The sequence below is a fragment of the Canis aureus genome, chromosome 32, assembly GCF_053574225.1.
Source record: "Canis aureus isolate CA01 chromosome 32, VMU_Caureus_v.1.0, whole genome shotgun sequence".
NCBI classification, from domain to species: domain Eukaryota; kingdom Metazoa; phylum Chordata; class Mammalia; order Carnivora; family Canidae; genus Canis; species Canis aureus.
The window spans coordinates 26,280,073-26,298,291 of record NC_135642.1 but is presented as its reverse complement, the minus strand read 5'-3'; the positions used below and the strand labels follow the sequence as shown (position 1 = coordinate 26,298,291).

General features: G+C 37.8%; 1 protein-coding gene and 1 pseudogene across 6 annotated transcripts in view; one reads left to right on the top strand and one right to left on the bottom strand.

Annotated features, from left to right (window-relative positions):
- TEX9 (testis expressed 9) overlaps positions 1–18,219 on the bottom strand; it is a 198,764-nt gene that overhangs the window by 112,205 nt on the left and 68,340 nt on the right. The window lies entirely within an intron of this gene.
- Positions 1,299–16,878, top strand: LOC144302828 (small ribosomal subunit protein eS21 pseudogene; annotated as a pseudogene).

Here is an 18,219-nt window from a genome sequence, read left to right as displayed (position 1 = left end):
AAAGTACAAAAGAGATGTTCCAGGTATGTGTGGGAGTGGTGGAGGAGCTAATAAATGACTGATACAGGAGTCTAAATGTCTGGCCCCTGGCCTTAAGTTGAGAAAAATCTCAGTATGATTTGTACTTCACAGGGCTCACTTCCATTGCTCAGGCAAAATTCAGATTTAACTTGAAACCACATCACTGTACAGTCTTTCCCTTTCCCAATCCTGCTTCCTTCTATCTCTTTTAGGTTTTTCCTGAAGAGTGCTCCTTCATTAATCACCTGCACCTGAATTCCTGTCTTAGGTTCTGCTTCTAAAAAACACCAACCATGACACATTGGTATTAGAAATGGGCTAGGAAGCAGTCTATAAGGATGGTATTCAGCAGTTGGATCACCTGCTTCCACTGAAGACCTCACTGCTGCGGGCAAGTGAAGTATGAATAGTTTGAATTATGCTGAAACAGTAAGATCATCAAGGCTTTCCAGTTGCGGCTAACTGGTATGGAATCTAGAAGGGGATGCATTGGCTTATACAATCTCTGGCATTTGAGAACTATGGGGAAACTAGTAATTATAAAGATTGTGGAATTGCATAGCTGTTGCTGAACAACATCAGTGCTTTAGGGTGAAAAAAAAAGGTAGGTTAAAGATTATCACTCATCAATTCAAAGTAAAGTGTGAATAATAGACCCTACTAGGCATTTAAAGAAGTCCTCATTACCTTAGGACTTAATATTAAGAGTAGCAGGATTTTAAAAAATATTTCATTCTCAATCCTAGAAAATTTCCTATGCCAAAGTCAGGGCCCTGAGATGGAAGGAATGAGACCCTGAGACCTAGGTTAAGGATTCTGGGTGAATCCAGATCAGAACATTGAACCCCTGGTATGTCTAAAGTCTCTGAGCCTGCACTAATAATGTCTCACTCATTCTTGTTAGAAGATGGGTGCTGCTTTGCTTGAATAATATGTAGGTGTTTCAAATATGCAAATGGCTTACAAGACAATGCTTGCCATTCTCAGGATCTGCCCCCTGGCAACCAGACCAATAACTAAAGTCAAATCTCAGCATAACTGGGGATTGTCAGGTCTGCTAAGGCAGCAGAGAGGTGAGCTACAATGATTTACTCAATAAAATGCAGCAGTAAGAACCAGAAATGTTTGCAGGAAGTTCATCTTGAAGGTGCTGAATCAGGGGAGCGAAATATAAAGCAGAATAAGGCAGAGTTTGTTGATATAGAAACACTTTCCCATGACATTTGGTCTAACACTCTGGCAAGTATCTTGACATCCAGTTCTAGTAAGTTGCTGGCATGGCTCTTAGAAGCTTGGAAAAGCAGTGGCCTGTGTTAAATGAAGTGGAAAATTCAACAGCTAATTATGTTCCTTGGTATGGCCTCGAGGACATTCCATTTATCAAGATAATAAGAAAGCCATTGGTGAGGGTGGCCAGAGGCAGTAGGGAGAAACCCAGTAGTACCTGTTCTCTGGAAGAAGGGGCTGACAGCAGGAGAATCTGTAACAGAATAGGCTCTTTAATAGCAACAGTATGATCTTGGAATAGGAGAGGCCAAGCGGAAGCATTTAATTGTCAAAGGCAAGGTAGGTGTAATTATTCTCTTGGGCGGTGAGGATAGAAAGGGAACCAGAGGAGCCTGACCCATGATGACCTATGGAGATATTTAACAGAACCTGTGTCCAGGACCAAGACATATAGGGGTCCAACAAGGGTGTTGCTTAATATATACAACAATCAAGGGTATATATCACTGGTTGAGCAAAAGATTCAGGTCACATGACCCAGTGGGAAGATATAATCCTTTGTCTAGTTTCCAGACCTGAGGCAATTGTCCGACTTACAACCCATCAGTTAAAGGAAAGGCCAGGTCCCTTGAGGAAGAAGACTAAAATTCAATAGCAAATACATACTATAGTGATTTCCCCAGTCCTTTCCCAAAAAGACTTTCCTTTAGTAATTATAAACTGAGAAAAAGGACTACATAACAGTTTTTGAGGGATGTTGGATACAAGGTCTGAATGAACACAGAGTTGAATACCCAATGACCCAAAGTGTTATCATGACGCTTCAGTTAAAATAAGGAAGGAGGTCAGGTAATAAGTGGAGTCTTGGCCCAAGTCCATCTCACAGTGAGTCCATTAGTTCCAAAAATAAAAATAAGCATAGAATGACCTAATAGTCATTTCCCTGCTACCTAAACACATAATTGAAATGGACATACTCAGCAATTGGCAGAACTCTCACAATGGCTTCCAGACCCATTATAATAGAAAAGGCCAAATGGAAACCTTGGGAATTGCCCTTCCTACTCTTGAAAGATTGTAAAATCAAAAACAACACTGCTTCAAGGAGAAAGGCAGTGACTATTAACATCTTCAAAGACTTGAAGCTTGGTGGTATCCATTGCAACCCTATGTCTGGCCCCTAAAACACAAGGTAATTAATATCTCAAACTTAATTAAGTAGTAACAGTCAACTGTAGCTACTGTGATGGATGTGATATCTTTGTTGTAGCAGATTAACATAGCCCCTGATAAGAAGTATGAAGCCATTAATATGGAGAATGTGTTGTTTTCAATATCTAACAGTCAGGAAGAGCATACGCAGTTTGTCTCTACATTGGGAAGACCACAGTACATTAATAGTCTCTCCCAGAGCTAAGTTAATTCTCCTACACTCTGTTATTACATAGTGGAAAATATCTGGACCATCTGGACATCCCACAGATAATAGTGTTCTATGACATTAGCAGTATCATGGTAGATAGACTTAATGACTAAGAAATGGGCAAGTACTACATACATCTTGGTAAGACACGTGTACATCAGAGTATAGGAGACAAATCCTATGAAAATTCAGGTTTATCCATGTCAGTAAAGTTTTTAAGGGTCCAGTTGTCTGGTGCTTGCTGAGACACCCCATCCATATTAAATATTGACATCTATTTCAGGTATGGGTTTAATTTCCCTACCCAAAGTGCCTCAGACACTACCATTATATGAGGTCATTATCTCAGACCAAGTGAGCTATTTTACAAATGAGATGTGGCAGCAGCCCCATGACCATGGGATTTCCTGGTTTTGTCACACACTGCATCCCCCAAAACCTGCAGGCCTGATGGGTGGAATAGACTTTTGAAAGCATAGCATCATGTGAAGATGGGGGATTATCCTTCAGGATGGGCCTAACACTTTAAATCAATGATCACTGTATAGTGATATTTTTCAAACAGGGGACTCTAAGGTTGTGGAAGTAGGAGTAGCTTTTCTCAGTAGCGCTCCAAGTGCTGCCAGTCACCACAACTAAATGCTCTGCAGGCCTGGAGTTTCCAGTCTGCTTAAAGGAAATACTTCCATAAAGGGACAGAGTAGTAAGGCTCTCATTAAACTTTAAGCTACCACCTGGTTATTTCCCATTCCTTTTTGCTAAGAGGCTAGCAGACAAGAAAAAGATTCCCCATACTGGCCAGGTAATTGGCTCAGATAAGGTAGAAGTAACTGTTACACAACACAGGAAAGGAAGACTATTTAGCACTTAACTGATCCACTGGAACATCTCTTGATAACTTGCCTAACCAATTTTGTTGGCAAAAAGACAAATGCAACATCCACAGCCTAAGACAGATATGGCAGCTAGAGGCTCAGATCCCTCCAGGATGAGAGTCTGGATAGCCCTACCACACAAGCCACCTAGCCCATAGAAGGGCTATTTGAATGTTAAGAGGATACAGAAGGTATGCAAGAGGAGAGAGATGATGAATGTCAGGTTCAAATGCAATGTCAGGATTTAGAATTTTCCCCATTAACCTTCTTATAAATTTCCCCAGGAAAAAAAAAGAGGAAACAGAATCCAGATGAGGTGAGGTTATGTTTCTCAGAATGTTTCTGAGAATACTCCCTGTTAAGCCTCCTGCATGCAAATCTTCATCTCAGTCTGTTTCCCAGGAATTTTAACCTAAGATAATATCACACCCACTGAACAAGTTGAGATCATGAGGAGATGATGTGTAATTTGGTACTGCTATAAACTAACAAGTGACAAGTACTCTAAGGGGGAAAAGAAAGTGTTCCAACTACATAACTGTATGTGGGAACTCATGATGGCTCTGGGCTGGAAGTACTCAGCTAAAATCCAAACCAATATTCATAAATAGAAAACAATGGATCCTACGTTGTGGTAGTGGTGTTAAATGACACACATAAAACTGAATCTCTATAGCCTAAGTGGATGTATCTTGTGATATATCAGATATCTTGTGCATAATAAGACACATTATAGTATTTTGAATTCAAACTTACCTGTATTAAGTAATATTTCTGAACTGTAAAGCAAGCATGAATCATTGGCACTTGAATACACAAGCACTCTTTCCCACACTGTTTATATCTCGTAAGCATTATCATAATAAACATATAGTCAAGCGGCAACCAGACCAAATATAAATTCATTGTGCAAATGAAACTGAAAAAAAGCATTTCCCTCAAGAGAGCAAAAACCTGGAACCAATTTAAATGTCCAACTGGGGAAATAATTAAATAAATTATAGTATAACATATCCTCATTAGTGATGACATGAGTAGATTTACATTTATTGACATAGAAAGATGTAATATATGGTATTACTAAGTGTCAAAGCAGTCTGCAAATTAATATCATAGAGGACATTTTTATGATAATTTATATTCGGGTAAGTATACGTATAGGAAAAATTCCAAATGGAAGTATATAAAAATGTTAATCATTAATAATTATCATTATCATTATTTTCCTTATTATCTCAGATGCTGTCAGTGTCCCATGTAGTACTCTAGTCAATTTCTAATGGCTTTCTCTGTGCCTGAAACTGGCAGAAAACTGCTTGTAAGTGGGCTAAAAATGCTAAGGTAGTCGTTCACCCCTAAGGTAGCATAACTCTAAGGCATTTATTTTGCAGCATTTTCCAGGGGTTCTCCATGAAATTTCTGTCTAGTTTCCTACTGCTATAGCTGGCTTAAAACATACCCTTCATTGGCCAGATTCTCTTCCTTGTATTACTTCCCTAAAATATTACGCTAAAATATTCTGCATTTCCAAAATAATCTGTTTGCACTCAAATTCTTTTCTGTTTCTGGGCACATCCAAACTGCAATATTTATCTGTAATTTTGAAATAGTTCTGTTTAAAACATTACATATATAAAAACTTAATAAAAAATTTAAAAACATTTAACATCAGATGAGGTGTTTTTTGTTTTTTGTTTTGTTTTAATAGTTTATTTATTTATTTTAGAGGGGGGGCGGAGAGGGGCAGAGTTGGGGAGAGAGGGATTGGGAGAGAATCCCAAACAGACACCATGCTAAACATAAAGCCTGACAGGGGATTCAGGGCTCCATCTCAGAACTCTTACATCATGACTTGAGCAAAACCCAAGAGTTGGACACTTAATCGACTGAGTCACTCAGGTGCCCCAATATCAGATGTTTTATATATCAGATGTATAATAACATAATCAGAAGAAAAGTCATGAGTTCATTTTGGGTTATTCAGTAAAGATATTTGTCTTTAAGTTTTTGTTTTAATGCTGTGATGGGGGACATGGAAACTACTTTGACATATCAAAAGGGCTAATATGTAAGAGAAAAAATTAATGTATTCATCATGACACCAAAGAAACCATAGAAAAAAAGGCTAGTGGGTGGAACTCACAAGGAGAGGATTTCTTTCAAATAAGAACTTTCTAGCAGTTACAGTTACCCAAAATTGGAATAATGTTCTCTGGAAAAAGAGCATTTTAGGCAGTGACAAGTGATAGTGTATAAGCAGAGGCTGAATGACCCCTTGACAGGGACAGTTGGCTTCAAGGATCTTTAACACCCTTTTCAACTTGAAGAGTCTCTATTTTTTAAATCTAATTCATCAAATTATGTGGCTATCAAGAATCATTTATAGTTTCTCACTAACGATACCTAGCGTGTTGGATAATTTGGGACCCTATGTTCATTCCTAGACCTTCAGACGTGAGTGAAGGGATCATGGTGGCACCTTGTACCAACGGGAAGTTCACATTCACAAAACACAGAGGTGAAGAAAGTCTAGGACTCTAGATAAATCACTAAACTCAGATCAAAAAAATATTAATTTAAAAACTCCGTTATTAACACAGGCTGTAGTCAGACCATGAAATGGTCTTGTTTTATCTATTTTTCCAGCATTTGCAATATCTTACATGTAAGCCAGAGATCAGTAAGTGGTCAGTTTGGACAAATAGGAGAATTCATTATGCATCCTTAAGACAAAAGAAAACACGTTGCTTCTGTGACCTATATATTTTTTTTAATTTTTATTTATTTATGATAGGCACACAGTGAGAGAGAGAGAGGCAGAGACACAGGCAGAGGGAGAAGCAGGCTCCATGCACCGGTAGCCTGACGTGGGATTCTATCCCGGATCTCCAGGATCGTGCCCTGGGCCAAAGGCAGGCGCTAAACCGCTGTACCACCCAGGGATCCCGTGACCTATATTTTGAGAGAATGCAGACATGGGAAGAAAGAGCTAATGTGTGATACTGCTGGATCCCCCAATTTTGCTACTGAGTAACTTCCTAATATGGCTAAAGGAGATTAGAAAATATGGAATCATGGACGTGGGAAAATGCATTAGACGGGAGAGGTAGGATAGCTAAAAAGCATGAGGGTGTTTCACTAAAACCTTTGGAATCTTTTCTTCTGTCCCATCATCTCCATAAGTCATATCAAACTTTCTAGATCACACATCTCATGTGTTTTGGTTTGGAATATATGGCTCTACTAATGTGGCAATGAGATTTCTGGGTCATAAGACCCAAAACATAGTTCTGTCTTTACTACTAACTAGCTTTGACCATTATCCTTGAGAATGTAACAATCTTTCTGAGCCTTAATTTCTCCATATGCAACATGAAGAAGCAGACTGCATGATTTTAATTTTTCTTTCAGGTTTACCTTTTGTTTTTTCCACAAGGATATATTCAATACACAGAAGGAGAGACCACATACTCATCTACCAAAGAAGGAAAACCCTTATAAAATAGACTGTTTAACCTGGTGTATTTCCAAAATGACTTAAGCCAGTGTGATTATTCCTGATTTTAGGCTCTATTGGAAGCTTCCAATGGTTAGAGGTAGATGGAGATTATCAGTCCCTTCCTCCACAATTTATCATGTGGTTTTTATATCACAATCAAGTTCTAGGTCAAATTCTGCCACATTTACACATTTTTATTAGGAAGCAGAAGTAAAAATATTCACACAACCTGCAGTGTAAGCTTTCTAAAGCCCCAGCTTTCTGTCTTCTTAAGCATTTGAGCAAGTAACTTGCATGAAGGATTCGCTCAAGGCAAATGCAACATGATTGAGCTAATCTAGTCAAAGCCAAGCCACAAAATTCTTTTTAAGTGGCTTGTATACAAAATGAATTGGAATTCTAAGCATAGAATACCATTCCAATGGGTGGAGACTAATGGGTTCACCAGATTTTTTTTTAAAGATTTTATTTATTTATTCATGAAAGACACAGAGAGAGAGAGAGAGAGGCAGAGACAAAGGCAGATGGAGAAGCAGGCTCCATGCAGGGAGTCTGATGTGGGACTCTATCCCGGGACTCCAGAATCACAGCCTGAGCTGAAGGCAGGCACCAAACTGCTGAGCCACCCAGAGATTCCCATTCACCAGATTTTCATATCCTGTCACTATAACTGTGGAAATGTTAGTACAATATTCCTAGCCAATCCATATACCTTGAATTCTATGTATTTTACCAATAAAAAATAATCTTTAACATTTCTTTGGTTGGTATTTGTTTTTTCTGTACACTCTTGATGTGAGTATACTCAACTCAATGTTAATTAGCCTGCCTGGGGTATAGATTAAAATTAAAAATCATACTGTCCCTAATGAACTATTCTAAGGTAAATTATACATGTGTAACCATATAATATGAGGACTTCTAGGAAGGACTACTATCTTAAAAGACCTGATGTTGCACCATTCATAATTTATTTTTGTTAGATGGTACTCTGTGCCATTCTTCATATACTCTCCAACCTCTCTTTATCATCCTTCATCTCATTTTTCTTTACCGTTCTTTTTACTGTCCTCTTACCATCCTTCACATTTTCCTCTCTTTATCATGTGATATTCTTTTGTGATAGGATTATGTACTGGACTAAGATATCAATAGTTTAGTGTGAATTATGGTAATATTATCATAGCTCCTTTATGTCTTACACATATCTGACAAAAGCCTTGACTCTTGATTAATTAAATCATCTGCCTTCTTCATTCATTCACTTGGGCTTCTGAACATTGCTAGAGAAAATCATATAATTATGTGCTTTCAAGCCACAAAAAAATTCCTTGTCTCCAACTTTAGCTAGCTTTCAAGTTGTCTAGAAGCATTTCTGTATTTATTACCATGCCTATTTAAGGTCCAGGAGCTTAAGGAATCCTAAGATAATATTAAGTTTATCATTGCAATGATGAGCCATAGATGGGGTTCTGGCCAGGTAAAAGAGTAAAGCTTTCCCTCTTATCTACTTCTTTCACAGTAAAGTGTTCCTAAGCAACCACCATTTCTACATAGTTGCAATGGCTTTTTTGCTTCCGTACTTACCCTCAAATGTCTACTCTTCATACAGCAACCAGCAATCTTTTAAAAATGCACCTCAGACCAGATAATTCCCTTAGTCTCAATGGCTTCCAGGCATACTTAAACTAAAACTACTTGTTTAGGCTTATCAGACTCCACGCAATTTGGCTACTCCCCATCTCTTGCCTACTCCTTTCTATCCACATTGGTGTTCTTGCCAATTAGCAAACCTAAAGCATGTGCCCAATGCTTTTTTTTTTTTTTTTTAATTTTTTTAAATTTTATTTATTTATGATAGTCACATAGAGAGAGAGAGAGAGGCAGAGACACAGGCAGAGGGAGAAGCAGGCTCCATGCACCGGGAGCCTGACGTGGGATTCGATCCTGGGTCTCCAGGATCGCGCCCTGGGCCAAAGGCAGGCGCCAAACCGCTGCGCCACCCAGGGATCCCCCCCAATGCTTTTGCACTAGCTGTTCCCTCTGACTAGAGCACCCTTCCTTAGAGTTTCACATTGTGGTTCACTTCTTCACATCTTTGAGGACTCTGTTCATATGTCACCTTCCTCTACTTCCCTATCTGTCCTCTTATACTATTACTTCAAACATCAAGAAATATCAGTACTAAGAGGTTCTGTTTATTACTGTGTAAGGGAATTTTTGATGCTTCAAGTTACATGTCCCATGTAACTATTCCATGTTCTGTTCCTACTGTCATAAGGCCTACAACAGGTCTGCATATGGAAAGACAAATATACCTTTGTGTTCATCAGGAAGATATGAACATTTTAAAGCGACAATTTAGAAAGGCAAGGAGGGCATTGAAGAGGATATTGTTTATCTAGTTTTACCTATAAAGTCCTGGATGCTTTTATTTTTAAATCTCTTATTTATATACGGTATAATATATTTAAAACTTGTATATGGTAAAATTCATTCTTTGTGATGTACTCTTCTATGAATTTTCACATATATGCCTACAATTATATACTTACCCCAACAATCAAGATATAAAGCAGTTCTATCACTCCCCAAATTCCCTTATGTATGACTGCTTTGTAGTTAACCTCTCTCCTACCCTCCCCTAACCCCTGCAATCACTTAGCTGTTTCCTATCCCTATAGTTTTTAGGCTCTGAGAAATCTGAGTCTAACCATTATTTAAGGTCCAGCAAGTCCTGGGGATCTGCCAGCATTATTCAAATCCGTTCTTGATAGCAAAATTATTGGTTGAGCATGACTGAAAGAGTGTTAACTATGGATATATTTAATAAATTATACACTAGCTTTTATGGAACTATGATATTGATTCTCAGGGTAATACTTTAGCTGAGGTGGTTAGAAGAATAATTTCTCCTCTGGTCTGGCTTAGTTCAGATCCTTCCTCTCCTATTTTTTCATATTCTGCCAATTTCCTTTATCATACCTGGCTTCGCCTTCAAACAGTTACTTCTTTATGTAACGTTCTTAATACTGGTTACAGTATTTTTCTCCTTGAATTTACAAATACCCAAAGTTTCTTTTAAGCACAGAATGATTGTCACTGAATTGCTGAAGGTGACTTTCTGATGATGTCCACAAAAATTTTCTTCTGCTCCCACTTTCCATCTCAGTCCTGCACTGAGTCTGTGTTCCCTGGCTCAGGCAGTAGTTGCTTCTTGAATGCTCTGTACTCTGCTCTTAGCTCTCTGGTTTGCCACCTGTGTGTTTTGTGTTTTGGATGTGCCCTGGAACTGAAGGTTTGAGTGTTAATGTCCAATGTAGAGCCTGGTTATTGTAGCTCCGGTGCATTCTTGTTTGACCATTTCATGCTCACTAATCATTCACATCCATTAAGAAATCTGACCCATGAATTACATACTGGAATTTAGTTTACCAGGAATAGGAACTAAGAAATAGGAATAGGAAAAAAAAATCACAGGTTAGTTCCTGTGCCTGCTGCAACACCAGAAGTTAACATATCAGGCAGGCTGAAGGCAAAAAGTAGCTTCAGTAGCCACTGACAAGTCACAAATCTGCTTGGACTTTGTCCTGCACATATTAGAAAGACTACACTAGGTTCTAGCTTTAAATTCACCTTGGAGGCTTCTTTATTTCCTAGTTCCAGCTATTCCTCACAAAATCCTTGAGGAAGACACATGCCAAAGCTATAAGAGCAGTGGAAAACCAAGCAGCATTTCAGTTTGAGACTAACTACCCATGAACATCCAGTGCTGTCCTGGCAGACCAGATGGCCTGGTCTGCCAGGACAGCACTGGATGTTCATGAGTAGTTACTGATAGCACTTATTTATTCTCCAGGTGTACCAATTTTGATTATAAATTATACAACTACTGGGGTACCTCAGTGGCTCAGTGGTTGGGCTTTTGCCTTTGCTCAGGTCATGATCCTGGGGTCCTGAGATCGAGTCCCGTATCAGTCTCCCCTCAGGGAGCCTGCTTCTCCCTCTGCCTGTGTCTCTGCATCTTTCTCTCTCTTTCTCTCTCTCTTTCTCTCTCTCTCTGTTTCTCATGAATAAATAAATAAAATCTTTAAAAAAAATTATATGACTACCTTAATTACATACAGCATACATACACAATATATAATTCCTCCCTCCCCATCCGGAGAGAATATGGAACCATTAGAAACTAGACACACAAAGAGAAAGGTACAAGGTCAAAGAAAGAATTAAAATCATTCTTAGTATTGACAAGCAAAATTGGCAGATTGAATTTTGTAATACTTCTCAGAGTGGAAGCAACACACCCATAATGGCAGTTCTTAAGAGGGACTTAGAGTTTTTACCAACAGAGTGAGTAATGAGAAATATGAAAGCCCCTGAAACTAGAGACTGACATCACACACACGCACACACACACACACACACACACACACACACACACAAAGAATGCAGTTATGCAGGAAGGAGATGCAGGAAGCTATGCACATTGGACCAGAACAGAGACCCATTCCTTAGCTAAAATGGCTGAAGGAGAGGTCCTTATCTTGGGTTCATTGATAGACTTTGGGGCCTATATCACTATATACTTTAGTGAAGTATAAATAAAACTTCTTGTATATATAAAATTTTCTGGAAAACTTCTCAGTGATTTTCATCAGGCTCTCAAAAAAAGTCCAAAAAGTTAAGAATCATTGCTTTATGGTGTTTTCAGTTCTGGTATATATTTTAAAATATATTAAAAAGTAGCTAGTTCTCATTCTAGTGTTATACTATTTAGTTATTTTCAACACATCTACCACTAGTTTCATAAAATCCTAAGTTAAATAGCCTTCACTGGGCTAAGTGGGACCTACTTGAGTTTTATAATAATAATTCCAATATCCAGAGTAGATAAAAGAAACAGATAAACAGCATTGCTAGAGAAATGCTCTCTTAAAATACCTTCTTTCTTTCTTTTTCCTTTTTTTGTGGGGTGGAGGGGGGATCAGGGTAGAGGGAGAGAGGGAGAATCCCAATAGGCTCCATGTTGCATGTGGGGCTTGACCCCACAACCCTGAGATCATGACCTGAGCCGAAATCAAGAGTCAGTTAACTGACTGAGCACCCAGGTGCTTATAGTTTTTCTATATAGGCATGTATTATCTTACAGAAACCCTTGGGAATTCTAAATTCCTTAGGGTAACATAGAGACAGTTTTGCAAGGTAAGTGCCATTTCCGATAAAGATGTGAGAGCTATGTCATGAAAAAAGATTGATTTTGCAATGCCACTTGAGGACACTTTTCTTCCTTTTGACTTTTGGTTTAGTTTATTCCTTCTTGGTACTGCATTTATATGCCAGGTGAGCCAGGTTGTGACTGGTTTATATATTTCTTACTTGTAATAAAATACTAAATGGTAGGTAACTCTACTTCTGTTACAGTAAACCCCATATTTGTTCCTACCATTAAGTATCTGGATGCCCTTGTAGAAATAATGTAACTTCTCTGGGCCTGAGGTTCCTTATCTCCAGACATGATGAGAGCATTGGCTTTCATAAGAAGTTATCGGAGGTTTCTTCCAGCTGTGTGATTGTATGGCTTTGTATTTCTAGGAAGGCAGCTATGTTTACCATTCTCAAGTTTATACAACAAACTCCTGAGGAGGAGAGTCACTTTATATTTATACAGGGTAATATCTAAGACAACAAGTAAATAAAAGACAAAACATTGATTGAGCAGCTGGGGAGAAGACCTCTCAGGAAAACTGTGCTTCATTAAACTCCCTACCCCATGAAAAGACTGATTGGCCAAATTCTAGGAGTCTTTTTGGATTACCTGCCATAGTACACAGAACCATCATATCATACGCTAAATGTCACACATACACACACACACGTGCAGCATGAATTCTCTCTCCCTTTTTTATACCTACAAGGTTTGCCCTAGCTAGCTCTTCTGTATCATTTTTCCCACCATGCAGAAACAAATGAAAAACGAAACCAATTTCCACTTCTCAGGGACAGGAGTCTTGGCTCTCTTGCCACCTTCTCTCTCCTGGGCACAGAAGTTCCTCCTGTAGAACTACTGTCCTTCTGGTCTGCTTTCTGAAACATGAGAAGTTCCTGGTATTCAGAGGTAGGTCACATCCCCCTACTGAGAGTACCAGAATATGGCATGTGGCAGGAGGAGGAGCGTGTAAAGTTGGAGGTTACAGTATTATATCAGGCAACCCTACCCTAGTTATAGAATAACACATTATAGAGAACATTTCCCTGAGCCAAAAGTATCACTTCCTCATTACAATCAGAATTGAAAATGGGTCCCCCATTCAGACGAAATTATGAGGCTTTCATATCATCCCCAGCCTTAGCCAAGCAATGGTCACTTATAAGCATTATTATTTAATCATATGCAAGTTGTTTTCATTCTGATAGTTGTGATGGACCTGAAGAATATTATCCTCTTTACTCATATACCTAATCTCAATTTAGGTGATGTCCCTAGAGGTTCAAAATCCAGTATATTTCACCCTAGAAATAAATATTGTATCTCACTCCAGAAAAGCAATTATTGGAATGTGTCATGCCATACACCATCCAGATCCAAATAAAACTATTGTTCCTCCTTCACATCTATAACCATTTTCTTCAAAATTTAGTATAGAAGTCAATTCTTTCTACTGACTTAGGCTGGACTGCAGCAGTTTTCTGTTCTTATGCAACTTAGTGATCATTTAAATAGTTGGATATGTTGCTTGCAATCTGAATTCTTATAGCTAAGAATTGAGAGCTTTGCATCTGTTCTTCTCTTTCTTCTATAAAACACACACACACACACGACACATACACACACACTGATATTAACTGTAAGGGAAAAAAGAAGAGTACACATTTTTCTAAAGTGGGCTCAAGGAAAGATCCTATGTTAGGCCATAAAACAGACCTCAAATTTAAAAGGATTGGAATCATACAAAGTATGTTTGTTCTCCAACAACAATGCAATAAAATTAGAAATCTATAACAGAAGGAAATTTGGAAAATATAAAACTATCTATATTTTATTTGTACACAATCTTGTATATAGAAAATCCTGGGCAGCCCCAGTGGCGCAGCGGTTTAGCGCCGTCTGCAGCCCAGGGCGTGATTCTGGAGACCCAGGATCGAGTCCCGCATCGGGCTCCCTGCATGGGGCCTGCTTCTCCCTCTGCCTGTGTCTCTGCCTGCCTCTCTCTCTCTCTCTCTCTCTCTCTGAATGAATAAATAAATAAATCTTTAAAAAAAAAAGAAAAGAAAAGAAAATCCTAAGGAATTCACACAATGTGTTATTAGAACTAAGAAAAGAATTCAGCAAAGTTGCAGACTACAAGATCAATATAGAAAAATCAATTATATTTCTATACACTAGCAATGAATAATCTGAAATAGAAATTAAGAAAATTAAGAAACCAATTCCATTTATAATACCATTAAAAGGGATATAATACTTAGGAATAAATTTAACAAAAGAGCAAGACCTATACAGTGGAAATTAAAAAGCATTATTAAAAAAAATTAAAGATCTAAATAAATGGAGAGACATCTCACATTCATGAATTGGAAGACTTAATGTTGTTAAGATACCAATAGTTCTCCCCAGAGTGATCTACAGATTCAACACAGTCACCAAAATCCCACTAGTTTTTTTCTTTTACAGAAATTGACAAGCTGATCTTTTTTTATATGTATACATATAAAAAATATATATATATATTTTAAGATTTTATTTATTTATTCATTCATGTGAAACACAGAGAGAGAGAGGCAGAGACACATGCAGAGGGAGAAGCAGGCTCCATGCAGGGAGCCCGATGCGGAAGTCGATCCTCGGTCTCCAGGATCACGCCCTGGGCTGAAGGCGGTGCTAAACCGCTGAGCCACCTGGGCTGCCCTGTATTTTTTTTATTATTATTATTGGATTTCGATTTGCCAACATATAACACCCAGTGCTGATCCCATCAAGTGCCCCCCTCAGTGCCCCTCACCAGTCATCCCAACCCTCCCCACCCCCCACCTCCCCTTCCACTACCACTTGTTTGTTTCCAAGAGTTAGGAGTCTCTCATGTGATCTTAAAATTCATACAAAAATACAAGGAATCCTGTATAGCCAAAACAATCTTGATAAAAGCACAAAGTTGAAGGATTCACACTTTCCATTTTCAAAACTTACTACAAAGCCACACCAATGAAGACAATGTATCAATGGTATAAAGACAGGCACACAGATCAATGGGATAGAATTAAGAGTCCAGGAAAAAAATCCTCTATTTACGGTCAACTGACTTTCAACAAGGGTCCAATATAGCTTAATGGGAAAAGGATCATCATTTCAACAAAAGGTATTGGGACCAATGGATATCCATGTGCAAAAAAACAAAAAAACAAAACAAACAAACAAAAAAAAAAACCCTCCCACACACAATATATAAAAATTAATTCAAAATGGATCATAGACCTAAATGTAGGACTAAAACTATGAAACTATTACCAATAAAACATAGAAATAAATCTTCATGACTTTGGAGTAGCAATGTTTTCTCAGATATGATACCAAAAGCACATGTAATAAATAGATAAATTCAACATCCAAATGAAAAACTTTTTTTGTGCTTCAAGGATCACCATTAAGAAAGTGGAAAGATAACCCAAAGAATGGGAGAAAATATTTATAAGTCACATATCTGATAAAGGCCTGGTATCCAAAATATATAAAGAATATTTACAACTCAATAACAAAAAGACAACCTAATTAAAGAATGGGCAGAGTACTTGAATGGACATTTATCCAAAGAAGACAAATAAATGGTCAATAAGCACATCAAAAGATGTTCAACATCGTTAGTCATCAGCAGAGGCAAATCAAAACCACAAGATACCATTTCACACCCACTAGGGTGGCTATAATAAAAAAGATGGGTCATAACAAGTATTGGCAAGGATATGAGGAAATTGGAAGTCTTTTACCCCTGCTGGCAAAATATAAAATGGTGTAGACATCTTGAAAAACAGTTTGGCAATTCCTCAAAAGTTAAATATAGTTACCTTACCAATCAGTATTTTCATTCCTAGATGCATAACTGAAGAGAACTTAAAACTTAGGTCCACAGAAAAATTTGTACACAAATGTTCAGAGTAGCAGTAATGGTAATAACTAAAAAGTGGAAGCAACCCAACTGCCCATATTATACCATATATGAATGTGATATATCCACACAGCGGAATGTTACTACCCTATAAAAAGAAATGAATTACTGATACACACAACATAGATGAACATTAGAAATATTAGGCTAAGTTAAAGAAGCCAGACACAAAAGGCTGTATATTACTCCATTTACATGAAATGTCCAGAATAGGCAAGTTCCAGAGAGTGGAGAAGTGGTTTCCAAGGAGGTGAAAATGGTAAGTATATGCTAGTGAGTATGAAGTTTCTTTTTGGGGTGATGAAATATTCTAAAATTAGATCATGATGATGATTGCACAGCTCTAGAAATATACTAAAACCTACCAAATTGTACACTTCAAAAGTGTGAATTTGCAGTGGCAGCAAGCATGCCCTGGACACACACAATGATGCTGGCAAGTTTGTGGACATGTACCAGCAGCAGAAATGCTCCACCAGCAACCGCAACATGGGCGCCAGGGGCCATGTGTCCATTCAGATAAAGGTGGCTGAGGCTGACCAGGTGACAGGCAGGTTTCACCACCAGTTTAAAACCTACACTGTGTGTGGGGCCATTTGCAGGATGGGTGAATCAGATGACTCCATCCTCCTACTGGCCAAGGCAGATGGCATCCTTTCAAAGAACTTCTGACTGGAGAGGACCAGGATGTGGAATATCTGTCATAAATAAACAGCAAAAACCCAAAGAGAATAGAATGAAAAAGTGTGAATTTTATGTCACATGACTTGTATCTCAATAAAGCTGTTATTTTTATTCAATCCAATGTTTTATGCAGATAAAGAATACTATGTATTTATTAATTTAACAATATATCTATTAATAAACACATAGTATCTATTAATGAGTAAATTAATAAATATTAATAAATACTATGTGTTTATTAATTCAGTACTCATTGAACAAATCCTTGCGGGAATAGAACTAAAATAAATTCAGAACTGATTGTTTACTGGGCACTGTGTATTAAGCACTGTCATGCATGTGATCCAAAAAGATAGAACTGAAGAAAGAGCCTTTGAATCTTAAGACTGAACAACAGTGACCTTTAAAAAGCAGTTTCATTAGAGAGGTGAACTAGAATTGGAAGGATTACAGTGAGTGGGCAGTGGAAAAGTGAAAGTAATGAGTGTGGGCTCCTTATTCAAGTCTAGCAGCAAAAGAACAGATGAGATAGCTTAAGGAAGAGGCAGGGTAAAAAAATTATAGTAACTTATTTTTCTGATTATTTAATATGGGCCCAATGTAGATAGTTTGGAAGAACAGAGAAGTATAGCAAAAAAAATTAAATGGTTTATGATCTTTAAATAAAAATAAACAAACTACAAGTCTACATTTTCTGCATAAATTCATATCAAAGAAATCTGGATACTAAATTATTCAAAAGCTATTATACAATTTAGATTTCTAAGCCATCAAAGTATATTTCTATTAAAGAAAGAAGGAAAGGACAAAAAGTGACTTTTCTATTATGGCAGATGTTGAACTTGAAGGAAAAATATGGGAGTGATGGAAGCCACTTGGTACTGCTTAGAGGTTATTTTCCTAGTTGATAACAATAAGCTTTTGTTGACAGAAGTAGATCTCACCATAAGAAAAAAAAGTTTGTAACTATGTGTGGTGATAGGTGTTAACCAAACTTCTGTGGTGATCATTTTGCAATATATACATACATTGAATCACTATGTTGTACACCTGAAATTAGCACAGTGTTGTATTTCAATTATGTCTCAATTTAAAAAATAATGAGATTAAAAATATGTATAGGATCAGACCTCCAAAAAATTTCATTCCTACATAATAATAAAAATTACGGACTTCAGGGGAGCCTGGGTGGTGCAGGTTGTGATCTCAGGATCCAGAGATGGACCCTAGCGGGGGTAGGATCCATGCTCAGTGGAGAGTCTGCCTAAGACTTTCTTTCCCTCTCCCTCTGTCCCCCTGCAACTTCCTATCTCTCTCAAAATAAATAAA